This window comes from Hipposideros armiger, unplaced genomic scaffold (genome assembly GCF_001890085.2).
Source record: "Hipposideros armiger isolate ML-2016 unplaced genomic scaffold, ASM189008v1 scaffold_1080, whole genome shotgun sequence".
NCBI lineage: Eukaryota > Metazoa > Chordata > Mammalia > Chiroptera > Hipposideridae > Hipposideros > Hipposideros armiger.
The window spans coordinates 70,921-87,365 of record NW_017732430.1 but is presented as its reverse complement, the minus strand read 5'-3'; the positions used below and the strand labels follow the sequence as shown (position 1 = coordinate 87,365).

The 16,445-nt window shown below is 34.2% G+C and overlaps 1 pseudogene; it reads left to right on the top strand.

Moving 5' to 3' along the window:
* The first annotated feature begins 511 nt into the window (after nt 1–511).
* Nucleotides 512–1,443, top strand: LOC109376260 (KATNB1-like protein 1 pseudogene; annotated as a pseudogene).
* The last annotated feature ends 15,002 nt before the right edge of the window (nt 1,444–16,445 follow it).

The following is a 16,445-nucleotide window of genomic DNA, read 5'->3' as shown; positions in this document are numbered from 1 at the left end:
GTGCCACAGTACTATGAGGTGCTGGTATACAAGATTATTTTTTTTAAAAAAAGAGAGAGATTATGGGTAAAGACAAAAGGTTTCTATGATCTGAATATAGAGACTCTAGAAACAGAACACATGAGAAAACAAAACAGAAACAAACTTATAGATACAGAGAACATTTTGATGATTGCTGGATGGGAAGGTTGAAGGGATGGGTGAAGGGGTGAGGGGATTAAGAGGTACAGTTGGTAGTTACAAAATAGTCATGGGATGTAGAGTATAGCATAGGGAAAATAGTCAGTAATATTGTAGTAACTGCATGGTGTCAGATGAGTACTGGTTTTATCAAATGATCACTTCATAAGTTATGTAAATATCTAATCACTGTGTTGTACACCAGTAACTGATATAATATTGTATGTCAACTGTAATTGAAAAAAAAAAAATATATATATATATATATATATATATATATATATATATATATATATATTAAAAAAAGGAAGGTTGACAAAAAAAAGAGATTATGACATCTGAAACCCATCATGTTAAAAGACAGAACTTTTGTAATAATATTGAGGATCATTCCATTTGTCTTCTTAGAAAAAGGATCTCTAATTTCACTAATAAGAACATGAAAGAGGCTAAAAACATCTCCAAAACAGTTGGCTGCTTACATGAATAGAACAGCTGGACAAGCTGTGCAATGCCCAGATAATCTATGTAAGGTGATCTATCACAGAAAGTTCATCATATTTTTCCTAATCCCTGTTACAAACAAAAACAAAAAAACAAACAAAAAACCCAGGCCCCTAAAAGTGTAGAAGTGGGGGCTATGACATGGCAGAGAAATAAAAAATACTGGCTTGAGCAGGCCACCTGCCTGACAAATTAAACCATGATAGTTGAACGTATTTGCTTAACTTCAGTGATTCTGGTTTTTCACAGAGAAAAAGCCCATCATCAAAATACAGTGGTTTTTTTCCTGAGGTTTCTCAGGACCATGAAAACCAGTGGCACACATTTTATTCAGCAGGAATTTGAGAATGAATGTAGCTTTAACTTTGTGGAAAAAAGAGAAGTATTGGTAAACTTGCAGCTTATTTTGTGAGAAGACGTGGAGTAGCGGGGTGCCTTCCTGTTCTCACCAAAAGTTTACAGAGAGAAAAACAATACATCTCACTTGCCTGCTGTGTAGGCTTGTTGCCTGTAGTAAAATCGCCACTTAAAAGGAAATTTGAAGACTATATAATAGTTGGTCTAAACTGGCTTTAAGCAGCAATAAGAAGGTGGTGGTCAGAACTATCATCCAAAAACAGAAATGATAAATGATGGAAATATTCAGATTTTAAAACAATAAAGTGGGTGTGGGAACAAGAAAACCATCCCATTTTGGTTCCATTATATACTGGTAGTATAGCTAAGGATATAGATGCTCATTTATTACAGTTGCATTGAGAGACTTCATCTGCTAAAGAGCATTTGGTTATTCAAAACATCCCTGGACTATATGATTTCCAAAATGTCTTATTGGAGAACTGTGAACTGTGGAAGAAATCAAAGCCATTTTCTTTACAGCCACATAATGAAACCACTAATGAAACTCTAGCAATCTATTTCACAATGAAGTGGAAAAATATCACAAAGGAGCAGCTTCAAATTAAATGAGGTGAAAGTGCTCTATGAAGATTGTTCACCTTTGCTGCATTTGGGATTTATATAGTTATTTGGCAACACTGTTTAAGAACTACTGGGTCTTAATGCAATCCTGCATAAGAATATTTTACACTATGTGAAATAACAAGACAGCACGTACTAGGAACCACAAAGACCAATCATGATTACTATTTTTAAGATTGTGTTTTATAAGAAACACTCAAATATGTGCAGCTATTTTTCTTATGTTGAAAAGACTTTGAAAGTTTAAAACATCATAACAAATACTACTAAAAGTTTTTTACCCACCTTGAGATACTGTGTATACAAAATGCCTTAATAAGCCAATGTGACAGCAATATCTGTTTAAAAGAACAAAACCAAACGTGCTTCTGGCATGATAAAATCATGGAATTAAATCAGGAGCTTCCATTCATGTAGAATGCTATTAAGACTTATTCCACGTCATCTTTAAAACATGAGAATATTTTTAATATCTCTGATGTGTGTGTGTGTTTGTGTGTGCCAGAATCATCATGTCATGTATGTATGTATTATTCTTATATGAAAGGAAAAGGTTAATATGTATTTGCATGAATGCTTAGCTGGAAATGTTCATGGAATTGGCTAATTTATATTCACTTTCTACTGCATATAGACTTCTAATATTTTCAGTTCTGTATTATTTAAACTTTCTTCATCTTAGTAAATTCACTAAATATTTCTAAATTTTGCTTTTTTAAAATTCTGATTTTATATTAATTCTAATTCTTTTTCACTACATATATTTTATAGAATTACATACAATGCTTTAGAACTGTTTATGGTTAGTGCTGTTCTTGTATTTTAAATTCCAACTTTGTATTACTACCTCCGCCAATGGTTGGTATGAAATGTCAGCAGACTATATGAGTTTTTTGTTTTGTTTTGTTTTAATACTGTTTTTAGTGTCAATGAACCCACTTGTGGAATATCTTCTCAGCTGTATTTCTTAGTCTGTCTTGAAAGTGATTGGGATTTAAATACCACTATTGGTTTGTATGTAATTTCATCTTTATTGCACCTGAGCGGTACCTGAGCAAAGGTTTTTAGTAATTAAATTTTTATGCAGTAATGCTTGAAGATCTTGAATATAAGTCTTAGGCATTTACCCAATTAGTTACTACTGATGTGAATCCTAAACAAGCATCTTTCTTACTTAAAAATATTAAAAATGTTATCTCTCACTGAGAAAAAAAGTACAAAACTAGCATAAAAATAGACACTGATCAGTGGTACAAAATAGAGAGCCCAGAAATAAACCCTGCATATACGTCCAACTAATAGTCAACCAGGAAGCCAAGAGGAGTCATGGGGAAAGGACATTCTCTTCAACAAATCATGCTGGGAAAACTGAATAAACACATACAAAAAATAAAATTTTACCCCTATGCCCCACTCATAAAAATTAACTGAATATGGATCAATGACTTAAACATAAGACATTATACCATAAAATCCCTAGATGATAGCATAGGAAAAAGCTTCTAGACATTGATCTTGGCAATGTTTTTTTTGGATATGACACCAAAAGAATAAGAAAAGCAAAAATCAGCAAGTGGGACTACATCAAACTTTAAAGCATTTGCATAACAAAAGAAACAATGAACAAAATGAAGACAACCTATAGAATAGGAGAAAAAAATGGTAAGCCATATGTCAGATAAGAGGTTAATATCCAATATATACAAAGAACACATAGAACTTAATAACAAAATAACAAACATTCCAATAAAAAATATGGGCAGTGGAACTAAATACATTTATTTTCCCAAAGAAGACATCCAAATAGCCAACAGCTTTATGAAAAGATGCTCAACATTGATAATGATCAGGGAAATGAAAATCAAAACTACAATGAAATATCACCTCACACAAGTTAGAAATGCTATAATCAAAAAGACAAAATTAAATCCTCAACTAATATTATACTAATAGTGAAAACTGATAGCTTTTCCTCTAAGATCAGGAATAAGACAAGTATGCCTCCTCTCACCACTGTTATTCAACATAGTAGCTGAAGTCCTAGCCAGAGCAATCAGGCAACAGAAAGAAATAAAACTCATCCAAATTAGGAAAGAAGTCAAATGGTCACTTTTTGCAAATAACATGATTCTTTATATAATAGAAAACCCTAAAGACTCAACCAAAAAACTGCTAGAAACAATAAACAAATACAGTAAAGTCGCAGGATACAAAAATCAATGCATAAAATTCCATTGCATTTCTATATACTAATAATTACATTTCAGAAAAAGATGGGAAAAAAATTCAATTACTTTGCAATTGTAAGAAAAAGAATAATGTATCCAGGAATAAAATTAACAAAGAATGTGAAGGACTCACTCACTGAATACTACAAGACATTATTAAAAGAAACTAAAGGAGACACAAATAATTGGAAAGATATTCTATGTTCATGGATTGGAAGAATCACCATAGGTAAAATGGCCCATATTAACTAAAGCAATATACAGATTTAATGCAGTCCCCATCAAAAGCCTAATGCCTTTTTAAAAGAAATACAAGAACAACAACAAAAACGTCAGATTTATATGTAATCACAAAAGACCCCAAATAGTCAAAGCAATCCTGAGAGGGAAAAAAAAAGTGGAGGTATCATACTGCCTAATTTAAAATATACTGCAAAGTCACAATAATCAAAAGAGTATGGTATTGGTAGAAAAAAAGACACACAAACCAATGGAAAAGAATTGAGAACTCAGAAATAAACCCCATATAGATGTCCAGATAATTTTCAACAAAGGAGACAAAAACATACAATGGAGAAAAGAAAGGCTCTTCAATAAATGGTGGTGGGAAAATTGGAAAGCCATGTGCAAAAGAATGAAACTAGCCTGTATCTGTCACCATACAAAAAAAATTAACTCAAAATGGATCAAAGACCTAAATATAAGACCTGAAAAAATAATTTTCATATAATAAAACATAGATACTAAACTTATAGACCTTGGGCTTAGAGAGGGTTTTATTAATTTGACCTCAAAGGCAAGGGAAGTAAAAGCAAAAATATAAATGAATGGGACTATATGAAAGTGAAAAGATTCTGTACAGCAAAATAAATCATCAACAAAACAAAGTGAAGAAGATATTTGCAAACAACACCTATTGTAAGGGGCTAATATACAAAATATATAAAGAACTCATACAATTCAACAACAATAATTAAAAACAAACAAACAAAAAACTGAACAAACAATCTAATTAAAAAATGGGCACAGGACCTAAACAGACACTCCTCCCAAAAAGACATACAAAATGCCAACAGATATATGAAAAGATGCTCAACTTCACTAGCTATTAGGGAATAGCGAATCAAAACCATAATGGTCTATCACCTCAGATCTATGACAATGGCTATTATCAACAAGACAAATAATAACAAGTGTTAGAGAGGTTGTGGAGAAAAAGGAACCCTCATACACCGTTGGTGTATGTATATGGGAATGTATCTTGGTATAGCCACTATGGAAAACAATATGGAGTTTCCTCAAAAAAATTAATAATAGAATTGCCATACTACCCAGCAATCCCTCTTTTGGGTATCTATCCAAAAATCTGAAGACATTTATTTATAAATATAAAAAAATATATATATATATATATATATATATATATATATATATATATATATATATATATATACCCCAATGTTCATTCCAGCATTATCCATGGTTGCCAAGACATGGAATTAACTAAAGTGTCCTTTGATAGATGATTGGATAAAGAAGATGTGCTATATATGCACAATGGAATACTACACGGCCACAAGAAAAGATGAAATACTGCCATTTGTGACAACATGGATAGGTTTTGAGATTACCATGCTAAGTGTAATAGGTCAGATAGAAAAAGTTGAGAACCATACTATTTCACTCATATGTTGGATATAAAACTGAAAGCAACAAACAAAGAAACAAAAACTCATCAACACAGACAACAGTTTAGTGGTTATCAGAGGGTAAGTGGGGGTGAGGAGGTGGTAGAAGAGGGAAAAGGGGATCAAATATATGGTGATGGAAGGAGAACTGAGTCTGGATGGTGAGCACACAATGTGATATACAGATGATGTGTTATAGAATTGTGCACTTGAAACCTATATAATTTTATTAACAAATGTCACCCCTATTAATTTAATAAAAATAAATAACAATAAACATTAACTACTGATACAAAAAAAGGACAACATTATCATATGTTAGTGAAAATGTGGAGAAAAGGGAACCCTTGTACACTGTTGGTGGGAATGTAAATTAGTTTAGCCACTATGGAAAACAATATGGAGGTTCCTCAAAAATTTTAAATCAAATTACCATACGATTCAGCAATTCCATTTTCAGGTATATAACCAAAGCAAATAAAAACAGGTAATGAAAGAGGCATAAGCACTCCCATGTTTATTGTCGTATTATTACTCACAATAACCAAGGTATAGAAACAATTTAAGGGCCCATCAGTGGATAACTGGATAAAGAAGATGTAAGATCTTATATATATATATATATATATATATATATATATATATATATATATATATATATATATGTTTTTACATATATAAACATATATAATGGAATGTTATTCAGCCATGAGAAAAAAGGATATCCTGCCATTTGTAACAACTAGAATGAACCTTGAAAACATTATGTTAAGTGAAATAGGTCAGAAAGAGAAAAAGAAATACTGTATGGTATCCCTTATATTTATAAAATCTAAGAAAGCTAAACTTGTAAAATAGAAAGTAAAATGGTGGTTACCAGGGGATAATGGCAAGGTGGTAGGTCATTATGTTGCTTAAGGGTACAAACTTGAAATGAATAGTAAATGTGTCCTAGAGATCTAATGCATGGGGTAGTGAATATAGACACATTTTTTTATTATAGTCATCAAACTTGCTAAGAGACTAAATCTTAATTATTCAATAACTAAAAAGAAATGGTAATATGTGACATTATAGATGTGCTAATTATTACAAAATGTATAAAATGAATATGTTTTATACCATACTTTATACAATGTTATATATCAAATATATTTCAGTAAAAATTTGAAATAAGTTAAAACTCTAAATTAAATTAGAGTTTCATCATAAGCACCTTTGAGATTGAGAAAATGAGATTGTTCATATAACCAAAGTAGCTGCAAATTATAAGCCTAAACATTCCTAAAATAGCCATTATCTAACAATAAATTTTGATATGGCATAATTGGGAATGCAATTGTTTGAAAAAAATAAGCCATGTATGTTCATATCTAAATAAGATGAGAGAACTTAATAACTAAAATCCCCGGTAGAAATTAATAATGGGCCAAATAATGCCTAAAAGCCAAGTAGCCCACACTCTCTATAGAATTCAGAAAAGAGTCAAATACATGGTGTTACTTAATTCAAATTGAAAAGAATGGCTAAGATTTTTCTTGGCAAAAGAAATAGCAATACAAAGCTTGGGAGAAAAGAAAATGGTTGAGAAAATCTGGAGGGCTGCCCTGAGATAAGGGACCTATTTTTTGTGTTCTTATAGGCTATATTAAGAAAATTGACTTTATTTTAAAGACAATGAGGAGTCCCAGAAGGGATTAAAGCAGGGGGATATATAATATCATCATTGGATATCTCTGACAGCAGTGTACAGGATCGATGAAGATCAAGTCTAGAAGCAGGACCCTATAGGAATGTTGGGTGGGTTAGTATGTGAACCTAGACCACAAAGTAACAGGAGAAAAACAGAAGAGAAGAAACACCTCAGGTTATGTGTGGGCAATATTAATAAGAATAATATGTATGTGAAATATACGGAAAAGTAAGCATTGAGGAGAAGTTGGTTTTCAGGAGATGCTAAGCCAAATTCTTCTGATTGGGTAGGAAAAGGAGAATTAAAATACATAATTGATAGCAGCAGATTTCAAGCAGGAAAAATATTAAGTTGGGATTCAGGAATACAAAGGAACTAAAATAAATTATTGTGAATTTACTGTATGCCAAAGGCTACACGAGGGACCTTGCATAGGTTATGATCCTGGATTCCCCACATTAGCACTATGAGGTAGGTAGGCACATTAGAATTGTGAGCCACCTGTACAGGTGGTAAAATTATAACTCAGCTGTTTTTAATCGCTCACAAAATCTCGTAGGTTTTAAGTGTATAGCAAGGCCTCATATTGTCTATGCCCTTGCCTGTGTAAAACACTGTGTTTCTAACTTTAACACATCATTTTTAAAAATGAAAAAAAAGGCTATTCAGAATAACTGATTAGAGACAAAATCTATGAGTAGATAGCCAAAATAAAATGAATATGCAATATTTTTCTGAGGACTTGAATATCTGATAATAAAGTTTCACTTTTCCCTGATGAAACTTTTGAAAGAGATTCCAAATAAAGAAAGAGGCTGAGAGAAAAGCAGGCAAATTATCAATGATGTGTTCAAATGAGAGCTCCCCCGTCTGTGACTCATGTGACCATGAGTAATAATTGTCTTTGCTATAGCAATTTCCTCATCTGTAAAATAGGAATAATAATCATACCTAACTCAAAGTCTAATTGTAATGTTTAACTTACAAAGTTTATTTCAAGTTCTGACAGTGAAATAAATATACAAATATTAACTAACATTAGTACAGAATAGTCTTATTTCTTATTTCTTATAAAATGTCTTATTTCTTATAAAACACTCAATTTCATGGCTTTTGGAACTATTATCACTTTTCCTTTTTTTAAAGAGTTTGAATTATATACATTGCATACATTCTGAAATACCATTCTATAGTAAGAAGAAGAAGACTGATATCCAAGCAAAAGTATAGAAGGAAAATAATGTGTGTATTTTTTAGGTGAAAAACTTAAAAATAAATAATCCAAACCTACAGCAAGAACATCTCATATATAAAAAAGATATTAGGTTGGATATTCTTTTCTTATAAAACTTCATATATTCTTCCTTGGTTAAGCAGATGGTTCTGCTTTCTTCCTTTTTCTCTTCCTTTATACAAACTTTCTTTTATGGTACATATAGCCAAAGGAGAAGTTAATCGGCATTTAAAAAAAAAATCTTGCCACTGCATAGCATTTACCTGTATTTCATAACAGCTTGCTTATGGATTTCATTCTTTCTGATGGCAATAAAATATAATTACAAATTATAATTACAAAAATAATTCATCCAATCACTTTAATTCTTAGGATAATGTCTTGTTTTTATTTCTAGCAGATGTCAATGTTTAGTTTTCAAAATCTTGGGGATGTTTTTCTTAAAGTTTAACTCACTGCTTCTTGTATATTCATCTGAAAATTCTCAGCCCAATAACATGACAGCTATCATTAAGGGAGTTTCCAAGCATCTTTGTAACACAATATTTTAGTGAATTTATATGTTATTTGCTTTGTAGAAAATTATAGAAGATATTTCTTCCAGGGTTATGCATTTGTAGGACCCATAAGATGTTTAAGGTGAAAGTTCTTAAAATCTTCCTTGGAAGAGAAAGAAAACATTTCTTCAGTGGAAGCTGTCAATAGTAGTTAAACTGACTGAATAAAAATTTAAAGTGATTAAATATTAATTAAGCACATTGGGAAAGGGAAATAAGTGAAAATATATGTGCTTATATGGAAGCAAAACCAATTGATTTGGGATGTTACTAGAATCACCTCTCTCTCTCTCTCTCTCTCTCTCTCTCTCTCTCTCTCTCTCTCTCTCTCTAATGAAAACAATGCATAACTCTAAACACTGTATTACACTATTGAGAACTCTGTTGGGAATTGCCCATCAATTGGAAAGAAATGTTCAGTGAAGTAGATCTAATTCAAATTCTTTCAGATATTTAAAAATTGGGATTCTTTGAAGAACCTTTGCTTTAATTGGCCATTTAATTGTAATTTTGTGAGTGGTTATTTCTCTCTTTTAAAATTTAATTCATTCAAGATATAATTATGAAGCATATTCTATATCCTAAGCACCGTTTTCTGGGGAATATTCAGATGCATTACATAACCATTATTTCAAGACACTCATAGTCAGTGGTAAAGATGACTAAACAATCCATACAGCACATTAATTATCTAGTCCTCATTATTCTTTTAAAATCTCTCAGTGTTACTTTGCTTGTGAAATAGTGTCTGTAGAAACCATATACAGAATTTCCTAACCCATTTGGTCCTGGTTTGTATTATTGACCCAGTTTCAGGTTATTTATCCTACTCTACACTTGATGAGGAGGAGCTTTCCCATTCAGTCTATCCTGTTGGGCCTTTGAGACATTTTCTTGACTGATCTTTAGGTGTGCTCTAGTCTCACTTTGATAAAGAAAGATGGGCAAACTCCAAATATGTGGAGAAAATCCCTAAAAGAAAACAAAGCCCACTGGACCCCAATGTCCAACCATGTACTATCGGGAGGGGTAGTGCTGGGAGGAATGGAGAAATCCTGTGAATGGGTAAACTTAAGCAGAATCTTACAGCAGGAATAAAAGGCTCTCCAACCAGAAGAGAAATTTGTGTGAGAGCAAGGAGATCTGAGCAAATAGTACACTGGAAGAGCTCAGAATATGACTGAGAGTTGGAATGTAATCTTGCCATCACCATTTATACTTATCCACAGTGTCCTTGAAAACCACTAATCTAAAAAGATATATGCACCCATGTGTCCGCTGCAGCATTATTTACAACAGCCAAGATAAGGAAACAACCTAAGTGCACATCAAAGGATGAATATATAAAGAAAATGTGGTATATATACTGGGTCTTTGGAAAAGTCATGACACATGTTTGTGACAGATTGCACTAGTTCCTTTTTGAAAGTACTAGAGTCATTTGCATCTATGGTATTGCTATGTCATTTGACAGCTGACAGTTCTAGCTTCATTCTAAAAAAAAATTGAGTGATTTGGTTGAGTTTTGGAGATTTTACAGTAAGTTGAAGATGGAAGACCAAACTGCATTTCTTGCCATATTTTACTGTTTTACTTCCATAAAGCAAAGAATGTGTGTCAAGCTTGTGAGAAGTTGCATAAAGTTTATGGTGACAATGCTCTACAAGAACGTCAGTGCCAATGATGGATCATGAAATTTCATGCTGGGGATTTTGATCTCAATGATGCTCCTCGGTCAGGGAGGCCCACCAAAGTTGATGATGACTAAATAAAGGCTGATCGAGTTACACGACATGAGAGATTGCAGAAACATTGAACATCCATCATTCAAGCGTTCACGACCACCTGAAGAAGCTGGACTACATAAGTAAGCTCAATATTTGGGTTTTGCATGAACTCAAAGAAGCTCATTTGATGGCACATATAAACACCTGCAATATGCTCATTAAACATGAGGAAAACGATCGTTTTTTGAAGTGACTGATAACTGATGATGAGAAGTGCATTGTTTACAACAATGTGGAGTGCAAATGTCTTGGTACTGATGTGATGATTCGCCTCAAACAACATCAAAAGCAGACATTCATCAGAGGAAGGTTATGCTCTCAGTGTGGTGGGATTTTAAAGGTGTCCGTGTTTTTCAAGCTCCTACCAAGGAACCATACAATCAATTTGAATGTGTACTGTTGGCAACTGGACAGTTTGAACGAATCCATCATCCAGGAATGTCCAGAGCTTATTTATTGTAAAGAAGTTGTTTGCCATTGCAACAATGCGAGACCACACACAAGTTTGATCGCCCATCAAAAATTATTGGAGCTTGGATGGGATGCGTTGCCACATCCACCATACTCACCTGACCTTGCGCCATCAGACTTTCACTTGTTTTGCTCTCTTCAAAACTCCTTGCGTGGTATAATGTTCAATTCAGATGAGGCTGTAAATCAGCACCTTGTTCAGTTTTTTGCAAATAAAGACAGGTCCTTCAATGAACAAAGAATTATAAAGTTCACTGAAAGATGGCAAAAGGTTATTGAACAAAACAGGCAATATATCATTGATTGATTTTTGTTTTTTATATAAATAAATGACCTTTGAAAAATATAGACAAAATACATCATGACTTTTCCAATGACCCTATGTATTCTATATAGATATAGATATCATTTATTTATATATTCTTATTTTTATATTCTCATAATTGAATATTATTCAACCATAAAAAAATGAAATCTTGCCATTTGTGACAACATGGATTGACCTTGAGGGCATTATGCTAAGTGAAATAAGTGAGAGAAAGACAAATACAGTATGATGCCATTTATACAAATATATCTAAAACAAAAAATAAAAACCTCCAATCTAAAAGCATGCTCATAGATGCAGAAAGCAGACGGGTGGTTTCCAGAATCAGGGGTGGGGAAGGAGGGGGTGAGACAAATTGGGTTAAGGAGCTCGAAAGGTACAAACTTTCAGTTATAAAATTAATGAGGCATGGTCACTATAGTTAATAATACTGTGTAGCATATTTGAAACTTGCTAAGAGCATCATTGAAAATCACCTGAACTCTAGGTGAACCAAAGCCCTAAAACTAACGACATACAAAAGAAGCCACCTTGAGACTGGTAGGAGGGGTGGAGATGCAGAACAGGTTGGTCTTACACCACGTGTGACCACTGAAAATTAGAAGAGATATCTAGGCTGTGGAGGTCCCCCTGGAGGAATGAGGGGTCCCAGCCCCACATCAGATTCCCTGGTCCAGGGCTGAATTTCTGGGGAGAGAAGTCCCCAAACTTCTGGATGTGAAAACCAGTAAAGATTGTGCCTGTGTGAGACAAAGGTGGCTGCTGTCCTAGGCAGTTATCTTAAAGGTGCGTGCAAGGACTTCCTCACTGACAGACTCACTCGCTCTGAGCTCCAGTGCTGGGGCAGTGGCATGAAAGGTCCCAGAGACATATGGGGAGGAACTAAACTGTCTTGCCTTGGTGCAAGTGTTGGAAGGGCAGCTTTCCCCTGGAGAAAGGAGCTGGTAGAAGCCATTGGTTTTTTGTTTAAGCCCTATCCCTTCCCTGCATGCAAACACCACATCTGAGTCTCAATCAACTTGGCTAACACCGTTTTTCCTTCCCTGGTGATTCCCTGAGACCTTGCCCCATCCAACTTTTGGGCACACCCAAGCCACTTCAACTGGCTTTTCCATACAAATGGCTCATGCTGCGAATTTTCCTAAAACCTCTCAAAGGTTCACAAAACCCAAAAAAGCAGCATGTGCCTTCGGCGTGCCCCATACTCCTGGGCAGCCATAAGTCTGGCACTAGCGGTGGTCACCTCCATTCATTGATTGGCTTCTCAAAACACCTCCAATCCCAGTGCAGGTGGTGATCATCTGCAGATTGCTTCGTGGCTCATGTCAGGTGGCCCCCAGCAAGGCACAGGCTATGACTGAACTTGGTCAGCTTTGGGGCCCCTCCCAGTGGGCCCCGGGACTGACATGCCAGTGACCAGCTTCAGACCCAGGTGGAGCATCACCCAGCCTTCTCCAAGGATGACACATCCAAAGGGAAGATTGAGCAGTACCCGAGCCCTGCTAAAATAAATCCTCTGTAGGGTCAGTTCTTCTACCACAGCTCCACTGTAGTCACAGCCAGTCCTCATAACCAATCAACCTGGGTGTCAGTCCCTCCCACTGACATGCAAACAACAACCAAGGCTCAGCTACAACAGGAGGCCACACAAAACCCTCACAAGGGAAACACCTGGATCACATGGCTCAGGTCACCAGGGAGACTGTGCAAATGGGCACCACTGGACACCTACTATATAAGGCCACTCTGCTAAGACTGAGAGGCATTGCAGCCCTACCTAATACATAGAAACAAACAGAGGGAGGCAGCCAAAAAGAGGACACAAAGAAACATGTTCCAAATAAAGTAACAGAAAAAAGCTCCAGAAAAAAGAACTAAACAAAATGGAGATAGGCAGTCTACCAGACCCAGATTTCAAAACACTGGTTATAAGGACACTACATAATCTCAGGGAGAGCTTCAGCAAAGGGATGCAAAACATAAAAATGGAGATAGGGAACATCAAAAAGAGTCAGAAATAAAGAATACAATAAATGAGATGAAGAATGCATTAGAGGGAATCAACAGTGGATTAGATTAAGCAGAGGATGGAATCAACAATTTAGAAGACAAGGTGGCAGAAAACACCCAATCAGAACAGCAAAAAGGTGAAAGAATCCATAGAAATGAGGATAATTTGGGGGGCCTCTGGGACTATATCAAGCATATGAACATTCACATCCTGGGAGTACTGGAAGGAGAAAAAAAGAGAGCAAGGAATTGAAAACCTATTTGAAGAAATAAAGATGAAAATAATAATGGTGAGGGAGGTGGATGTGCAAGCCAAGGAACTGCAAAGTGTCCCAAACAAAACGAGCCTGGAAAGGCCCACACCAGGACACATCATAATTAAAATGCCAAAGGTTAAAGACAAAGAGAGACTCTTAAAAGCAAGAGAAAAGCAGTTGGTTACCTTCAAGGGGGCTCCCATAAGACTGTCGGCTGATTTCTCAGCAGAGACTTGGCAGGCCAGGGGGAAGTAGCATGGAATATTCAACATGATGAAAAGCAAGGACCTACAACCAAGATTACTCTACCCAGCAAAACTATCATTTAGAAGTGAAGGACAGATTATGAGCTTCTCAGAAAAGGGAGAGCTAGAGGATTTCATCACCACCAAACCAGTATTGCAAGGAATCTTGAAGGGACTTCTTTAAGATGAAAAAAAAAAAAAATATATATATATATATATATATATATATGAAAAATAAAATGACAACAATTACATATCTAGGGACAATTACTTTGACTGTAAATAAATTGAATGCTAAAATCAAAAGATAGGGTGGCTAAGTGGATAAAATAAAACTCTTATATATGCTACCTACAAGAAACTGAGTTCAGACTGAAAGACACACACAGACTGAAAGTAGAGATGGGAAAAGTCATTTCATGAAAATGGAAATGAAAAAGAAAAGCAAGAATAGCAGTAGTTATACCAGACAAAATAGACTTTAAAACAAAGGCTATAACAAGAGAAAAAAAGGACCCAGTAATGCAACTTCTTGGGATTTATCTGAAGAAACTCAAAATGCTACTTCAAGGGAATGTGTGCATCCATACGTTCATTGCAGCATTATTTACAATGGCCAAGATGTGGAGGCAGCCTAGGGCAAGGTGAAAAAAATGAAAGGGTTAAGAAGTACAAATTGGTAGTTACAAAATAGTCATGGGGATGTAAAGAAAAGCACAGGGAATATAGTGAATAATATGGTAATAACTATGTATAGTGCCACGTGGGGACTAGCCTAGTCAGAAGGATTACCGTATATAATTGTCTAACCACTATGCTATACACCCAAAATTAATATAAAATAATATTGAATGTCAATTGTAATTGGGTAATTTAAAAAAGGGGGTAAAATGTGAAGGGGAATAAGAGGTTCAAAGTTCCAGGTATAAAACAAATAAGTCATGGGGCTGTCATGTACAGCAGGGAATATAGTCAATAATATTGTGATAGCGTGGTACAGTGTCAGATGGTTGCTGGACTTATCATGGTGATCACTTCTTTAGGTATATAAATGTGGAATAACTATGGTGCACACCTAAAACCAATATAATATTGTATGTTGGCTATAGTTTAATAAAAAATGTTTTTAAAAATTGCTAAGAGTAAATCTTAAAAGTCCTTGTCAGAAAAACATTTTTAACTATGTATGGTGACAGACGTTAGCTAGACTTATTGTGGTGATCATTTCACAATATATACAAAAATTGAATCATTATTTTGTACAACTGAAACAAATCTACTATTATATGTCAATTATACACCCCCCCTCAACAGATGAATATCTGTAAAAGAGGGACTATTAAGAAATTATCACAGATTGGAGCAAGATAAGAAGGCAAAATGAGTTAAATGGCAGTGTACTGAAACAATAAAAAAAGGACATTAATGGAAAAGGTGAAATTCTATTAAAGTGTGTACTTTGTTAATAATATTGTGTCAGTGTTAGTTTCTTAGAATTGATAAGTGTGTCATGGTTATGTAAAATGGCAACATTAGGAAAAAGTAGGGGAAGGGTATACAGGAAGTCTCTGAAATATCTTCACAATCCATAAATTATTTCAAAATAAAAAAAAATTTTTAAATGATCATTTTGAACATGAGTTATCTATAAACTTGTGAACGATTAAAGTTATTAGTAAATAAAGCACATATGTAGAAAAACAACCTTTGACACATTCAGCGATTCTTAATTACCCTTTCCCCATCCCACGCATAGCTACAGCCTGTCTAATATTTCATATTCCAATTAGTATTCTTTTAGTTTGTGGAAAATATTGATTACCATCTTGAAAGTGTAAAAGAGTAGAATGGAAAAATGTTGATACATTTTTTCCCCTTAAACAACTATCATTAAAATAATTGAACCTCTAGATGAGTTTTAAAAGATGTTCAAGTAAATGTGAATAATTGATGTTTATTTTTTGAATAATCATGCTTTTTGTTACATATATAATGCATGTTCATTGGAGAATGCTTAGATAATAACAAATGGAAGAATGGGAAAAAATTATAGAAAATCCCTTTGTTTGAAGAAAGCTATTGACAATTTTTTGTTTTACACTTTTTCTTAGTAATTTTTTCTTTGCTAAAAAGAATGTTGGCATTTCTGCATGTGTATATTAAAGATTGTATTTATTTTCATTATTTTTTTTTAAAAAGACTATAGTTCTGGACTTTCCTTATTATAGAACATTTCATAGAAGACCTTTTAACATAGTTCTGTTGGAGTATATGCACCTCTA